Genomic DNA, 17,236 nt, shown 5'->3' with positions numbered 1-17,236 from the left:
AGGAAGAGGACTAAGATGCCCCCACCCTGCTTAGATCTGGTATTTATTTATACTCTCCCTCCTCCATGCTACTTGGTCTTTAGTGTGGGCCTTGCTTTCATCGGCCTAATGCTTGGGTTCTCAGTCAGTCCCACCCCTACCCCCACCTCCAGCTGGAGTACTTGCAGAGCTGCCCCAGGTGAAGAGGCTGTCCTAAGCCAGGGGCTCAAAAGCAGCCACCTGCCATTACCTGATTTCCTTAAGGTTTCAGCCACTTCCTTGTTCTGGGACATGGCTTTCCTTGGTAACCGAGAGCACATTACTACTGCCTAGAGCACCTGGGCTGGACTGGGCAGGGCATCTGTGAAGGCTGTCTTTGAGTCATTCCATCCTCATAGCAAGCCAGTGCTAAAGACATTCTATCCATTTTAGAGTTCAGAAGTGAGTTCCCAGTTAGGTTGTTTCCCTAAGTTCACAAAGATAGTAAGTGGTCAGCTGAGGTTTTGAGGCATGTCTGACTGTTCATCACCATGGGTAGTGTCAGGCCCTGTGAAGGAGGAACTGTGGTGCCTACCTTTACAGGTGTGGCATCTCATAGGTAATGGCTATATATAGCCCTCCCCACCCAAACATGAACTATAGCTAGAAAACTCAAAGCCAGCTGGGTGGTGGTGGTATACTCACTCCTTCAATCCCTGCACTCAGGAGGCAGAGGCAGACAAATCTCAGAGTTCATGGCCAGCCTGCTCTACAAAGTTCCAGGACAGCTGGGACTACACATAGAAACCATGTCTAGAAAAACCAGAAAGAAAAGAAAACTGAAGCCAAACTTCCAACTTCTGGACAGGGTCCCAGCAGCCCTGATGTCAAGCCTTCTTTTGGCCTATGGAGCAAAGGGATGTCTTGGTCCACACAGAACCAATTGCCTAGCTCTATGCCCTGTGTCCAGGTTGCCTGTCAACAGGGCCCAGGGCAGGGGTAAGATGGCCCCTCAGCCACTTAATCCTATTTATACTATAGTAAGCACAGGTCCTGACTCAGCAGGTACCATGATTACCTGCTCAACTACCTGACACATACTTGGACATGAAGGGTCTGGGCACTAGAACTTAGCTCTATAAGGTGCTGAAACTTCTGGAACAAGCCCTCCAGTTCAAGGTAGGGACCCTAGAGGTTTAAACAATCTGCCCCAGCCAATCCACCATAACATCCTCACATATTCAAACCTCTATTTAGTCCCAAACAGCTCAGTGGCTCTGAAGAGTGTGAGGGACAAGATCGAGAGGACCAAGGGTTTGCCTGGGGCCCTTCCTGCAACAAAGAGGTAGAAAGAATATTCTGGGGCCAGAGAGAGGTGGCTCAAAAGGTAAGGTCACTTGCCACCAAGCTTATTTATTAAAATAATAAGCCAGGAGGTGGTGGCACACACCTTTAAATCCCAGTACTTGGGAGGCAGAAGCAGATGGATCTCTGTGAGTTGAAGGCCATCCTGGTCTACTGAGAGTTCCAGGAGAGGCTCCAAAGTATACAGAGAAACCCTGTCTCGAAAAATCAAAATAAATAAATGTTCTGGTAAAGGGTTCTTCCTTCCCAAAAGGACTCTCCTCTATGAGTGTCTCGGAACTACAAGCAGCAGAGCAGTGTCAAGGCGTATAAGCACATGGCTCTAGGAGAACACAGACCACAGAAGGCTTCCTGGAAGCAGTGAAGAGAGTACAGGCTAGCTACAAAAGAGAAAGGCAAGGCTCTAGGGAGACTGTCAGGAAGAGTACACCCTGCCCCTCTGCACAGGTTCCAGTCCCACCCTGCCACTAGACATCTGGGAGACCTTGGGCAAAGCACTCTACTGCTTCTGCACCTTGTAACCTCTCTAAGATGGGGTTACTAATCGCACCTCCTCGTGAAGATTAAATGGAATAATGGGTGGGAAAATGCTGAGCACACTATCTGGTCTGGATCAAACAAGGCAAGTATCATTTTCATCATGGCTTTATTGTCCATCTTCAAATGCTCTGGCCAGCCCAGTCCAGTTACACCTCCCTGCATCAGCAAACAGGCCGAAACCCAAGCTGGGGTGGAAAAGGAAACTGTTCTCAGAGTGGAGCTTGAGTTGCTTCTGCCCTGCCCTTTGCCTAGATGGGAGGCTGCTTGTCTCAGCAAGAGGTGAAGTGTGTTAAGCTCTACTCTTCTGGGGCCCAGCCTTTTGCCTCAGGATAAGACGGGCCTTTGACATGTGTCCCTGAAACCTCCTGGGAGTTTCTCCCTGGAGAGGCAGATAGAGAAATAGGGGTGACTCACAGTGAACCCTGCTCCCTTGTCATGGCCTGCCTGAGTCAGTGTCCTTAGGCCACAGGGATGACACTGTGTCCTCTACAATTGTCTTCTCCCTGTGAGTGAGCCAACATAGAGAGGTGCACCCCCTCCTTGCCATGAGCCTGACCAGTCTGGCCAAGTCTTGCCAGGGCCCAGTCAGAAAGTCTCTAAGCCCTGGGCAATATGACTTTAGATTTAGGGAACTTCATTGCCAGCAAGAGAAGTAGGTTCTCAAAGTTGTCAGTTCACTGTATGGCCTTGAAATTCTCTTGACATCCATCCCATTTGTACAATAAGCAACAACAGTAGGTACAGGCCCCACTTCGAGCCATTTGAGCTGTTCCTGGCCAGTGCCTTTCTCTGATCTAGTGAGGTGCCTGTGACACCATTCTTGGGTAGAAAGGGTGAAATGATAGACAAGTTCCATGGGACAGCTAAGACACCCTCCACTCACAAGGCCTAACCAAATGACTCCTGGCTACAGCAGAGCTAGGGAAGGCTGAAAGGGAGGGAAGGCCTGGCCTGCAGCCTGGATCTCTTCTAGCTCTGCCCTGACATAATCCTCTCTATTCCACACGCAATATTCAGTATTCAACATGGAGTTAGGAATGTAGTTCAGTTGCCTAAACTAACATGCCATAGCACCATCAAAAACAAAAAAAAACATGGAGCCTTCAATAAATGCTGGCACTTTTTTTAGGCAGGAGGAAAATATGGGATCAATAGAAGACAAGACTGCTGTCTCTTGAAGTGAGATTCTCTGAACAACAAACAAGTGTGGAGATGTGACTCAACTGTTAGAGGGCTTGCCTAGCATTCATGGAGCTTCTAATCCCATTACTTGAGAGGTGGAGTTTAAGGTCATCCTTAACTATACAGGAGTTTGAAGCCAACCTAGCTTACATGGGATCTTGTCTGGGGTAAAAAACAAACAAAAACAAAAAGCTACTTTATTATTTATTTATTTATTCATTTATTTAGACAAGGTATATGTTGCCCTAGGTGTTTTGGAATTTGCTATGGAAACCAGAATGTCCTCGAACTCACTGCCAATGATGGCAGCTACACATTACCCCTTTGACTGGATGATCAAGGGAATAGAGGGTTTCCCTGGGAACAAGCCTTGAACCAGGAAGGTGAATTATAAGGTCCCTAGCAGTAGAGAGGCAATCCCAGCTCTCAGCAGAGGCATGCAGATCTCAGTGAGTTTGTGGTCTACAAAGTGAGTTCCAGGAGAGCCAGGGCTACACAGAGAAACCCTGTCTCAAAAACCAAAAGGAAAAATAAAATAAAAAGACTCAAGGTTAGAAAAGGCAAAGTCATCCGGGTGTTGGTGGCGCAGGCCTTTAATCCCAGCACTCGGGAGGCAGAGGCAGGCGGATCTCTCTGAGTTCAAGGCCAGCCTGGTCTCCAGAGCGAGTGCCAGGATAGGCTCCAAAGCTACAGAGAAACCCTGTCTCAAAAAAAAAAAAAAAAAGGCAGTCATGAGCATAGCAAGTGTAGATGAGTTCATGAAGCTACCAGGGCCAGTCAAAGTACAGAAACAGAACCTCAAACTGTGAAACTTTAAAAGAAAGCACAAGTAATGACTCCTGCTACCAGGCTGACAATTTTGAGTCTGTTCAGAGGTTGGCCTCCAGGCAAAAGGGCATGAGCAGGACACTCCTCTTAGAAAAGGCTGGAAGTAAGTTAGGCAGAAAGCTAGCTGAACCTCAGTCTCTGGGAGGATAGCACTGGCCTCCTGTTCATGTCAGGACTGGGGACAAGGCCAGGTTGGCCCAAGGCCCAGAGGGGCGGGCCAGTTCAGCACCATGGGTCTTGGAGGTAGGGAGCCTGCTGGGCCCTACATGGCGGAAGGAAAGAACCCAGAAAATTGTCCTTGATTCCACAAGTGTGCTGTGGTGCTTGTGTCCCCTGCAATGCCCAGAAAATATAAATCAATAGAAAATGGAAGTCAGGTGTGGTGGCACACACACCTGCCTTCTGCAGCTCTCAGGAGGCAGAAACAGGAATGTGAGAAGTTCAAGGCTAGCCTGGTCTACATGGCCAGTTCCAGGACAGCCAGGACAACATAATGAGATCCTGTCTCCAAAAGACAGATAGATAAACAAACAAACAAATAAAAGCTCCAAAGTGGAAACATCTTGCTACCCCTAAGTAGTTGAACAGGTTACATAGTACATCCATGCTAGGGGCTAATACTCAGTGATTAAAAAGTACCGAGCCACTGATGACATGGGACAACATGGATGAATCTCAAAATAAAAATACGGAATGTAGCCAGGCAGTGGTGGCGCATGCCTTTAGTCCCAGCACTCGGGAGGCAGAGGCAGGCGGATCTTTGTGAGTTCGAGACCAGCCTGGTCTACAAGAGCTAGTTGCAGGACAGGCTACAAACATACAGAGAAACCCTGTCAAAAAAAAAGAAGGAGGAGGAGGAGGAGGAGAAAGAGGAGGAGGATGATGATGAGGAGGAGGAGGAAAGAAAGAAAGAAAGAAAGAAAGAAAGAAAGAAAGAAAGAAAGAAAGAAAATGCGGAATGTCAGCCAGACCGAAGAGGGAAGACTGCATACTATATGATTTGATTTAAAGAAAATTATAGAAAATGTCAACTAATGTAAAAGCAGTAGATTAGTGGATGCCTGGAGATGGACCAAGGACAGCATGAAGCAGGGTCTGAAAGGATGAGGAAACCATGGGGGCTGGAGACATGGCTCAGCAGTTAAGAGCACTGAGTGTTCTTCCAAAGGTCTCTGGTTCAATTCCTAGCACCTACATGGCAGCTAACAACTGTCTGTAACTCCAAGATCTGACACCTTCATACAGACATACATACAGACAAAATACCAATGCAAATTAAATAAAAAATAAATATTTTTTAAACATTTATTTTTTATTTTTTTATACAGCGTTCCACTTGCATGTATGCCTGCAAGCCAGAAGAGGGCACCAGATCTTGACAGATGGTTGTGAGCCACACCATGTGGTTGCTGGGAATTGAACTCAGGACCTCTGGAAGAGCAGACAGTGCTCTTAACCTCTGAGCAATCTCTCCAGCCCAAACAAATATTTTTTTTAAAGGATGAGGAAACACAGATCTATTATTTTGGGTGTGGGTGGTGATGGATTCATGGTATATGTCAAAATGTGTCCAGTTCCAGTCAGACATGGTGGTACCCCCTGCAATACCAGCACTTAGGAGGTGGCAGCAAGAGGGCAGCAGTTCAGGGCCCCCTAGGCTACATACTGAATTGGAGACCAGCCTGAATTACGTGAGATCGTGTCTCAAAAACCAAACAAAAAACAATAATGAAGTTACAAATTTAAGTATGTGCTATGTGCAACAGTTGTCCTGAGGACCATACCCCTTAGTCCCCATTCTGCTTGTCATTTGGGATCAGTTTATGCTGTGTGGCTTTGCATAAAGCTGGCCTCTCTGCATTCAACTTTCTTATCTTTCAGTGGAAAGGCAAGCCCACACCCATCTCACAGGGCACAGGGCCCCACACACATAGTTGTGTCTCCCTCCATCTAAGAGAGCCTCTCACCTGGAATCAGCTGGCTGGTATATTGATACAGGCAAAGAAAAAATACATAAGGTGGCATAAAAGCAGGCACCTCAGTGTCCAGCCTGTTTGTCCTGAGAGGTGCCCTGGGAGTCTGTCCCCTGGAACTGTTCAGAGGTTGGCCTCCAGGCAAAAGGGCATGAGCAGGACATGCCTTAGAAAAGGCTGGAAGCAAGGTAGGCAGAAAGCTAGCTGAACCTCAGTCTCTGGGAGGGTAGCACTGGCCTCCTGTTCATGTCAGGACTGGGGACAAGGCCAGGTTGGCTCAGGGCCCAGAGGGGCGGGCCAGTTCAGCACCATGGGTCTTGGAGGTAGGAAGCCTGCTGGGACCTCTCTCTGGACACAATGTCCTAGACTGCTTCACAGCTTGGCTGGCTGACAGGGAACAGTGGCTGGCAGAGGGTACGGGCAGTTGGCCGACTGGGTGGGGGGCAGCCAGCCTGAGCAAAGGGCTTGTTCTTACAACCTGTCCTGCCACCTTGGCCAAGAAGAGGGCCAGTTCTTTGGAGGAAGGAGCCCGACACCCTGTGGGGACCTCAGCAATCCCTCTCTACCTCATCTTTGTTTCCCCATATCACTGACCGGTGCCATGTGAGCAAAATTCTATAAGAGAACAACCCCCAAAATGTTGACCTGGATTCCTTACCTTAATTCCGTACTAGCCGTGTGACTTGACTAAGTTGCAACCCATCTAAAATGCTGCTCTTTTGTTTTTAAGTTTTGAGACAGGGTCTTTGCTATATAGCCTTGGCTGGCCTCGAAGTCACAGAGATCCGCCTGCTCTGCCTCCTGAGTGCTGGGATTAAAGGTGTGCGCCACCACATCTGGTTCTGATGTACAGCTCTTTAGCTGACAAGTGGCTCCTGCTTCTTCGGGTATGAGCACACAGCAAGCCTTGAGATGGTGACTCTCACAGGGAAAGTATTAGTGGAACGAGCTTCACTATTGTGACCATATTAATAAATAATAATGACATTTGTTTATTAAAGGCTCCTGTGTGTCAGGGACTTTATGTGCATTGTTGAAAACACCATGGTCGGTTCCCCACTCTCATTTTATACCTGAGGGAAACACAGCAGACAATAGAGGGATGAGTGGCTCTATGCTACCTTCCCCTGTGGGACAAAGAGTTAAAGGCCAGCTGAGTAGATCCTAGGGGGTTCTCAAAGGTGGGAGCTGAATCAGAGAAGGGCTAAGGGGCTCCTTGGGACACAGGAGATGACCCCAGATGCCTGGCCTCATTATGGACATTGTGGGCAGAGTCCCAGGCACATGATCCAAGTACTCAGGAAGCTGGTCTTGTGGGGTGGCTGTGGAGGGCAGAGGGTCACAGGCTTGCCTTCACTCACTCGGCAAACATTTACTGCGAGAAATAGAGTTTGGCGATGCCACGTGTGGGTCTGGGGCTGGGCCAGGTCCTGAACATGGCAGAGTCACTTACAAAGTTATAGCTTGGCAAGAGGATGACCTCGAGTTTCCTTAAGCCCTTTATTTTTTTTTAAGATTTTTAAAATGTATGTGTTAAAGTGTGTGTGTATGCATGTGGATACATGCATGTGTGAGCAGAGACCAGGAAAGGGTGTCAGGTCCCCTGGAGCTGAAGCTGCAGTTGTGAGCTGTCTGGTATGGGTCTGGGAATAAACTTGGGTCCTCTGTAACTGCTGAGCCAGCTCTCCAGCGCCTCTGAAAATTTCTGTATTTTCTTCTCCAGTACAATCCAGAGGCTAAGATAAGAAAATGCAAACCAGGATGTTACACAGGGTTGTTTCGTTCCTTGGTTTCCTCAACTGTAAAAGGACACTCTTTGTCATTTGAAGGTAAGATGAGCATAAAGCCCTGGCTCACATTCCAGGCTACTAAGTGGAGCAGGGACAATGGCTTTCATCCTGCTGATAAGCCAGGCTTAGGAGAGAGAAGTGACTGTCTCCACTTTGCAAACGAGGTAAAGCTGCCAGCATCAGAGAAGGCCCAGATGTCTCCCCATACCAGAAAAAAATTACTCTTATTAGGTGCTCAGAACAAGTGGTGGTGCCATCTGGGACTGCTTCAATTCTGAGGCCAGGCTGGGCTGCATAGTGAGTCCCAGACAGCCTTTGTCCTCCTAGCAATTGGGAGGCTGAGGCAGGTGGATCTTGGCCACTTCTACATAGGTCTGGTCTTTGTAGTGAATACCAGGGCAACAAGAGTTGCAATGAGAAACACACACACACACACACACACACACACACACACACACACACACTTACTTCAGACAAACAACTTGCCACAGATAATGGTCCACTGAGGTGGGACTGTGGGAGAGGGGCTGCAGTGATTTTTAGATGTTCCATTCCTGGGGGTCCTATGGACACTGGACACCTGGACATAGACTCCAGCTCCATCTGTGGCCATACTGAGCCTAGAAGCAAGCAGGGCCACAGGCTCCCAGAGCAGAGACCAAGGTCCACACAGAGTTGACTGCCCCAGTGACCCAGGGCAGGGCATCAGGTGCCACTAAGTAGGTCCCCTAGTCACTGGCTATATTCATCAGGTGACAAGGCTCTCCCCACACCTCCCCAGACAGGGTTTCCCTGTAGCTTTGAGCGTGTCTGTAGACCAGGCTGGTCTCGAACTCACAGAGATCCACCTGCCTCTGCCTCCTGAGTGCTGGGATCAAAGGCTTGTGCCACCACAGCATGTTTGTTTGTTTGTTTGTTTTGTTTTGTTTCCTTACTATGCTAGAAGCAAAGGCCATTTTGTAGGTAGGCATACTGAGACTCAGAGGCACAGTTGGCCCCAGGTCACCAAGAAGAGGTAAGGTAAGGCCAAGCCACCTGAGGTGGAGTGGCTGTGGAAGGAAACTCTCCTAGCAAGAGAAGCCATGGCCCCAGGTTGGGCTGGGCTGTTTATCCACCTCTGCAGACCTAGGCCACACCCACAAGCACTGGGTGTGCCCAATTTAAGTGAGCCTCAGTTTCCCTGTAGGCAGTAAGGGGAAGCAGGAGGCTGGGCTCCACGAGGCTGTTTCCCCCGCCCCGCAGAATGCACAGGAGGAAGGAAAGGAAGGTTATGTAAGGCGAGGCGAGGGCCGGGCAGGCGGGGACGTCCTCCTATGAATAGCCTGCTGTTCGCTGCGCGTGACTGCACCGCCCCCGTGGCGCCCGCCGTACTGGCCTCCATGACCCGGGCCTGGGGAGGGAGGAGTGTGAGCACGATGCAGGGAGGGTGTGGGTGTACTGGGATGCAGGGAAGGAGGAGCAGAAACCGTATGCCAGATACCTGCTGGCTTGGAGCTATGGCCTCAGCTCCACTCGCCCCCCCCCCCCCCACACACACACACATACGGCGTGGACTCGGTTCCTGCAGCTGGCTTGCTAGGACTTCGTCATCCGCCTTGGTGATATTTATGTCGGCCCCACAGTACAGACCCTCACTCCTGAGAAAGGAGGAAAGGGCGCAAGGCCGCGACTGCATAACCTCTCCTGATCAAGGGCATTGTCCTCCACTTCGCAGCTGCCCCAGGGAGGCGCCCCTAAAGTAGGGTTATAGACACTGGGAGGCCGCTCAACATTGCTGGATCCAGGTTTCCACACCAGGGCCCCCTGCACTTACGCACGGGTCATCCCCAGGGTTTAATTTGATTTTTGTTTTATTTTCTGACACAGAGTCACTTCACTACCTGTCCCTGGCTGGCCTCTAAACCTAGAGGGGTCGGTCTGCTTCTACCTCCCGAGTGCCAGGCCCCTCTCCAGGATTTCCGAGGTTTGGGACAGGGACTGAGGCCTGCAGTGATTTCATGAGCATGTAACAGCTTCCTTGGAGGATGGATGGGGCCAAGCAGGAGCGGCCAAACTCGTGTCCCCATCCCCTTAATACCTACTAAGAGATACAGACAACCCAGCCTCTATAAACCTCAAAACGTGACTTTGCCCACTTTACAAAGTTTGGAGAGGACATGAGATGTGGACAAAGAATGGGGCCGACTTAAGATCCCACATAATTACTTTATCCAGGCATTTTGTAGATACTGGGATTGGAAAGGTGAATAAAAATGAGGGTCCACAACTGGCATTGGTGGCACACACCTTGGGAGGCAGATCTCTGTGAGTCTGAGGCAAGCCAGGGCTACACAGTGAAACCCTGTCTCTCAAAAAAAACAAAAAAGAAGGTCCAACCATTAAGAACAAATTGGCCCTTGAAGAGGAAAACAACAGCCACAGTCATCATCATGATTGCTGTCTGATGATGCAGTGACGGCTCAGGGCTGAAAGGTGAGCCAATGCTAGCAGGTTCCCGGGCAGAGACAGGTGGGATCAATCCACACAGCCAGAGCAGCTTGTTCAACTTCTGAAATAGCAATCGTTTTAGGAATCTGTGAGCACCTGGGTGAGACTGAGTTTTCCAGGTTGCAGATTCAAGAGAGAAGGCCGCCCCAAGGACAATCTTGGCCCGGTGAAGGGTTGAGCTTTATTCTGAGCACAGCAGGGGGAGAGGGGGAGAGAGCTGAGAGAGGGAGAGCGAGATGAACCCCAGCTTCCCACCCATCTCATGCTCAGTCTTAGCTGTGGAGACAATCCCTTCAGCAGCTACTGAACGAGGGAAGCCAGATCCCATCTTAGCTGGATGTGACGTGTTTGGGTGTCTGGCTTGAAGCAGGCCACTTTGTCCACCTTGGGTCTCCGTATCATCTAGAAAATGACAGTGCTGTTTCCTACTTAGTCCCTCCTGGTGCTGGGAGTTCAGAGCAGGGTCTTGCTCTGACAGCCCATCAAACCAAAAGCTCTGCGTTTGCTCTGCCACCTCCCCCCAGCCCTCCACAGAGTGGGAAGGAGGCTGCCAAATAGTACTCCTCCTATCCACGCCCAGCAGACTTCCAGGATCACAAATGGTAAGTCAGCACTGCGTACTTGTGTCCAGGGACTCCCAAATCTCTCAAAGTGGGGTCTCGGGAACAACCTCCCAGGTCCTCATTTTTTCTGAGGCAGAGTGGCATCTGTGAAGAAAGTGACTGATGTTCCCCCTTGTCCCCAGATAGCTGCTCTTTGCAAACACAGCTTCCAGGCACAAAAAGGGGTAGACTAGGAGCCCCTCTGCCCCTCCCCCTGCCATGTCCCCTCTGTTGTTCCCAGCCTCTGCCAGGGACATCCTGTGCCCCTGTGATGTCATTAAGCCTTGGGAGCCCAGGCTGTAGCTTACAGGATATATTTTTAAACTCTCAAGCCTTGGCCAGCTCCCCACCCTCCACTCAGCTTACCCCACCACACACTCCCTGTTCTGTTTCCCACATCTCAAATTAGTCCTTATGCCTGAGAGGCATCCTTCAGGCTTCTGAGAGGAAATGGGGGAATGCAGGCCAGTGCTAAGTGTTTATGGTCACAACAAAATCCAGGCCTGCCCAGGTAAACAGATGGGTCTCCTGAGAAGGATCTGCTTGTACCTCCAGGTGCCCCTATAGCCCAGAGAGTACAGGGGGTCCAGGATACCACATCTAAGACTAGCAGTCATCAGATAGACTCCCTAGCTGGGCCTTAGAGCACCCACCAAAGCTCGGTTTGATTTTCTTTTTGTATTTTTGTTTTTGGCTTTGGTTTTTCAAGACAGGGTTTCTCTGTAACTCTGGGGCCTGTCCTAGAACTCACTCTGTAGACCAGGCTAGGCTCAAACTCACAGATTCCGCCTGCCTCTGCCTGCCTAGTGCAGGATTAAAGGCATGTGCCACCACCACTGACTAGAATCTCCATTTCCTAACAGTTCAGTTGAGAGCAGCAAGAGGGTGAAGATAGACTGGACCTACACAGACCTCAGTTTGAATCCTGCCCATGACATTTCTCAGCTGTACTCCTTTGGACCGGTTACTTCACCTCTCTGTCCCTGTTTGCTTATTTGTATAATGGGGTTAACAATATGTAATTCCTGAGGAGTACACTAGGAAAGATTGCTTGGGAACACATATGAAAAATCCCGAGCATAAGGCCTGACATCTGGGAGTGTCCAGCCAGTGCCAACATTGTCATCCCTCTTACGAACACTGCTGGGAATCTTTGTTGTTGGTTTTGTTTTGTTTTTCTGTGTAGCTTTGGAGCCTATCCTGAACTAGCTCTTGTAGACCAGGCTGGCCTTGAACTCACAGAGATCCACCTGCCTCAGTATCTCAAGTGCTGTACACCACCACCGCCTGACCTACTGGGAATCTTAACAGTCTAGCTGTGTATCTTGGAACTCCAACATGGTCCTTGTCCCCTGGGCCCAGAATCCTAGAGGTCCAGGGGAGGATGAGGGAGCATACAGCTTGTGACAGGGCTTCCAGATGTCTGGGGTGGGGAAGCATCCTTGAAGCTAGGCAGGAAGGATGGGGTCCTCAGTCTTTACATATGCCCTAGGACTCACTTCTGGCAAACAGCTCAGAACTCTTAGAAAACTGCAAAGCCCAATGTCTGCTTAGGGTCCTCAAAACTTTGGCAGCCTTTCTACCTTCTCCTAACAGCCCACTCCCTTTCATCTCCCCAGGGGATATATTGTCCCTTGTACCAAAAGAACAAGAGCTAGGTAGGTAGGCATATAGATTTTCTACCGGGTGGGTAGGAGCCAAAAGAGAAGGCTCCTGGGCCCCTGCCCTGTCTCCACACTCTAGTGTCTGCAGAAGGCCCCAGAGCTGGGGTTTAAGTCCAACTCACTGCGTGAGCTCAGCTAAGCCATTAACCTTTCAGATCCCTATTCTCTCTCTTTTTTCTAAGACGTCTATTATTTGTAACTGTGTGTCTGTGTGGGGGTATATACATGAAAGTGCCCACAGAGACCAGAGTTGTCAGAGCACCCCTGGCTAGAGTTACAGGCACTTGTGAAGTACCTGGTGTGGATACTGGGAACTACAAGAGCAGTTTGTGCTTTTAAACACTGAGCCATTTCTCTAGCACTGAATTCTCAGGTTTCTTACTTGTAAAATGGGTCCTTCAAAAGGGGGTTGGAAATGTGGTTCAGTGGTAGAACACCTGCCTATCATTTCAAGGCCTTGAGCTCAGTCTCCAGCACACACACACACACACACACACACACACACACACACACACACACACACACTTACTTACACCTTAAAGGGTTGTTCTGAGAATGAAAGCAACAGATATATACAAATCATCATTTACTCACAAATGTTCAATAAGTGCTCAGTAATTCAGCTAGCCTGACTCTGAATTTAGGGAAGTTACTCCCCCACCCGACCCCCCACAGCTCTGTGGCTCTCCATGTCTAGGGGGCAGGGTTGAGAATCAGCTGCTATGCTACTTAGGAAAACCCTGCAAGGGTCTGAATGTAAACACATGCAAACATCATGCAAATAAAGAACTGGGGCAAGAAGGAGAAAGATTATCTACCTATCAGGGATGGGGTTGGGGTATCGAAGTGGAGTGTGCTGTCTTCTCCAAGGGCACTTCCCTAGGGCTCACTGAGCTGGTCATCCGGCTCTTGAAATTTGGCATGATGATGAAAATCCCACATCTCCTGGTTCCTGGCCCTCTGCCAAAATGAGGATCCTGGATGTGGGCACACACTCTTAAGACTTTGATACCACACACACATACACTGGATATATTTCAGGTCACAGGCCTCAGGACAGGGGAGGTCCCAGAGATGCCCTATTTGACTTCCTGTTTCTTCCCAAGTCCACATACTGCTTGTCTGCAAGCATTATCACCTGAGAAAGCCCCTCGGCTGCTCTGCCAGTTATAACAGCAGGCCAGCAGGGCTCCCCACGGTGTTTGGCTCCTTGCTCATATTTATCATTCCTTTTGACAGACAGGAAAATCCAGACCCCGCCCCAGCTTGTCAGTTGTATCCAGAGGACTAGAAAGAGGGTGCAGCTTCAGGTTGACCCTCTCATCCAATACCCTGTGCCCTGGCTGAACTCAGTGAAGTGGGGACTTCACTCTTTGGAGCCTATGGGTCATCCCTTCCCTAGAGCCTAGAAGTACAGTCTGCTGAGGCAGTTGGTCCTCCCTCTTTCCAGGGTCTGTGGACATCCCTAGTCTGTGTACACTACAGCCATTGGAAGGCCAGAAGTGTAGAAAGTGAGCCAGCTGGTGCTCCTCAGCTCCATCTGGCAGAAGGTCAGGGAGGCTTTCTCTGAGGACAATCCCAAGACCCTAAGTCACAGCCTTGGATGTGCCTGAATCGACACCTAGTGGTGACATGGCCTCAATACCCCAACAAGACTTTGTGCTGGGATTCCTGCACAAGGGGCCCTGCAGCCCCCTCGGGGATCCTGCTGGGTAATCAGAAAAGCAGGAGTCTATGGAGGTGTGCAGAAGACTGTCCAGGCAGCACAGACGAGTAGTAGGTGCTGCAACACAGGAGGCACCTGGTCAAAGAACTAGGCCTTAGTGCCAGGTGGAGCCTGAGGAACAGGAGGCTAGGGGTTCAGGCCCAGCCTGAGCAAAACAAGAAAGCCCTGTCTCAAAACAAAAATGAAAATGATGAAAAAGACACACACACGGGGGGGGGGGTGTTGGGGAGAGAGAAAGTTTTTTTAAAGATTTTATTTATTATGTATACAACATTCTGCTTCCATGTATATCTGCATACCAGAAGAGGGCACCAGATCTCATAAGGGATGGTTGTGAGCCACCATGTGGTTGCTGGGAATTGAACTCAGGACCTCTGGAAGAACAGCCAGTGCTGTTAACCTCTGAACCATCTCTCCAGCCCGAGAATAAGTTTTTAAAAGTTGGGGAATCAGAGAGATGGCTCAGTTGGGTAGAGGCTCTTACCACTAAGCCTGGTGAGCTGAGTTCAGGCCCTGGCACCCACATGGTGGAGGAAGTGCTCTTTTAACCACATGTGCAGTTGTGGGTATGCAATACACACACACACACACACACACACACACACACACAGAGAGAGAGAGAGAGAGAGAGAGAGAGAGAGAGAGAGAGAGAGAGAGAGAGAGAGAGAGAGAAAAATAATGTAAAGCCGGGCGTTGGTGGCGCACGCCTTTAATCCCAGCACTCGGGAGGCAGAGGCAGGTGGATCTCTGTGAGTTCGAGACCAGCCTGGTCTACAAGAGCTAGTTCCAGGACAGCCTCCAAAGCCACAGAGAAACCCTGTCTCGAAAAAAAAAAAAAAAAAAAAAAAGTAACAAATATTTAAGGAAGAAAATGAATGGGCCATGTGGTGATAAATTATGATTTAATAAAGATGGCCTGAAGTATCAGAAAGCAAAGCCAGCTACACTGGTTAGCTGTAAAAGTCACGCAGAGGTGGCACACACCTTTAATCCCAGGACTCAGGAGACAGTCAGATGAATCTCTCTGAATTCAAGGCCACCCCGGCCTACACAAGAGTGAAGAGTAACAGAGCTGACACCTTTAATCACAGCACTGGAAAGGTGGAGACAGGAGGATATGGCTGGGGGTGGGAGAAAGGAATAAAAGGAGGAGTCAGGAATTCAGAGCTTTTGCCTCTGAGGATTCATGGAGACAGGATTGCCATTTCAATGGGGTAGAGGTAAGATCTACTGGCTCAGCTGCTTTGCTTCAGCATGAAGCTTGAGCTCCAATATCGGTCTCTGCGTTTTTATTATTCATGTTACAGAGCAAGATATGGTGGCACACTCCTTTCATCCAATAGGAGGTAGAGGCAGGTGGATTGCTGTAAATACAAGGCCGGCCTGGTCTACATACAGAGTTACAGGCCAGCCAGGGTTATTTAGTGAGATGCTGTCCCAAAGACACACACACACAGCTGTACCACCAAAAAGCCCGACCCCAGGAATGCTATCATACAGCTGTATAGGTGCCTTCTTAATCACCCACATTATTTACCTACTGGCAACTCCCAGGTTCCATAACCTCAGGTTCTGGGGCTCGCTCTCTAATAAACCATTCTTACTAGTGTCTGGACTCTCAGGTGTCTAATGTCCCTTTTCATACCCTTCCATAAGGGACACTAAGAAGCCAGACTTGGGTGACTGTGATGCGCAGGTGGATCACTGAGAATTCGAGGCTAGCCTGGTCTACATGGTTCCAGAGTAACCAGATCCCTAGCAAAAAAAGGGCAGATTTTTATTTATTTATTTATTTTGGATTTTTGAGACAGGGTTTCTCTTTGTAGCTTTGGAGCTTATCCTGGCACTCGCTCCAGAGACTAGGCTGGCCTCGAATTCACAGAGATCAGCCTGCCTCTGCCTCCCAAGTGCTGGGATTAAAGGCGTGCTCCACCAACGCCCGGCTTTTTTCTTTCTTTCTTTTTTTTTTTTTTTAAAGATTTATTTATTTATTACATATACACTGTTCTACCTGCATGCCAGAAGAGGGCACCAGATTGCATTGTTGATGGTTGTGAGCCACCATGTGGTTGCTGGGAATTGAACCAGAACCTCTGGAAGAGCAGCCAGTGCTCTTAATCTCTGAGCCATCTCTCCAGACCCCCATTTTTTTTTACATTTATTTATTGGGGAAGCATTAAGTGCAGGTGTGTGGGGGTCAGAGGACAACCTTCAGGAGTGGTTCCAATCCTCCACCATGCGGGTCCTGGGAAAATGGAATTCAGGTTGTCAGGTTTGTAAAACCACCAGCCCTTCATTGTCTTTTCTTTTTTTAGATCAAGCCCCCTAGCCTATGGGAAGGTGCTGCCCCCAGTTAAGGTGAGTCTTCCCAGTTCAGTATAATTTAGATTATCCCTCACAGGCATGCCCAGGTGCTAACCTAGTTCAGATGACTGTTCTCAGGTGTGCCATGAGGTTTGCCTCCTGGATGGTTCTAGACCCTGACAAGTTGGCAATCCATCTCAATCATCACAGTGTACGAGCCTAGGTTTTGAGAGACGATTTGTGCAGGTATGGGACAGGATCAGGCAGTGGCCTCTTCTTGTGTAGACAGTTCTCTTTCTCTCTCTCCATTCCTGCCAGGTAGTCTAGGGCTTTTACCATTAGTCTGGGGGGGCTCAGGCAGTCCACCGGGAGATATCAGATCTGGGTCTGCCACTGTGGCTGACTTCTGCTAGCCAAAGGGAGTTGGAGAGGGGTGTCTCCTTTTAGCATGGCAGGGCTAGACACTGGCACCTTGGGTAGGAGAGAACAATGGTGAAAACAATGAGAGTTTAGAAGTCAAAGGTCAGCCAGGCCTTTAGTCCCAGCACTTGGGAGGCAGAGGCAGGTGGATCTCTGTGAGTTCCAGGACAGCCTGGTCTACAGAGCGAGTGCCAGGATAGGCTCCAAAGCTACACAGAGAAACCCTGCCTCGGAAAAAAAAAAAAAAAAAAAAAAAAAAAAAAAAAAAAAAAAAAAAAAAAAAAAAAAGAAAGAAAAAGAAAAAAAGAAGTCAAAGGTCTTAAGGTTATGAAGCCTCAGGACCCGAGGCTGTTTATCTGAGGTTAGAATCTCAGCTCTGATAGTATGTGGGAGAGAC

The sequence above is a fragment of the Cricetulus griseus genome, chromosome 2, assembly GCF_003668045.3.
Source record: "Cricetulus griseus strain 17A/GY chromosome 2, alternate assembly CriGri-PICRH-1.0, whole genome shotgun sequence".
Taxonomy (NCBI): Eukaryota; Metazoa; Chordata; class Mammalia; order Rodentia; family Cricetidae; genus Cricetulus; species Cricetulus griseus.
This window is presented reverse-complemented; position numbering follows the sequence as displayed.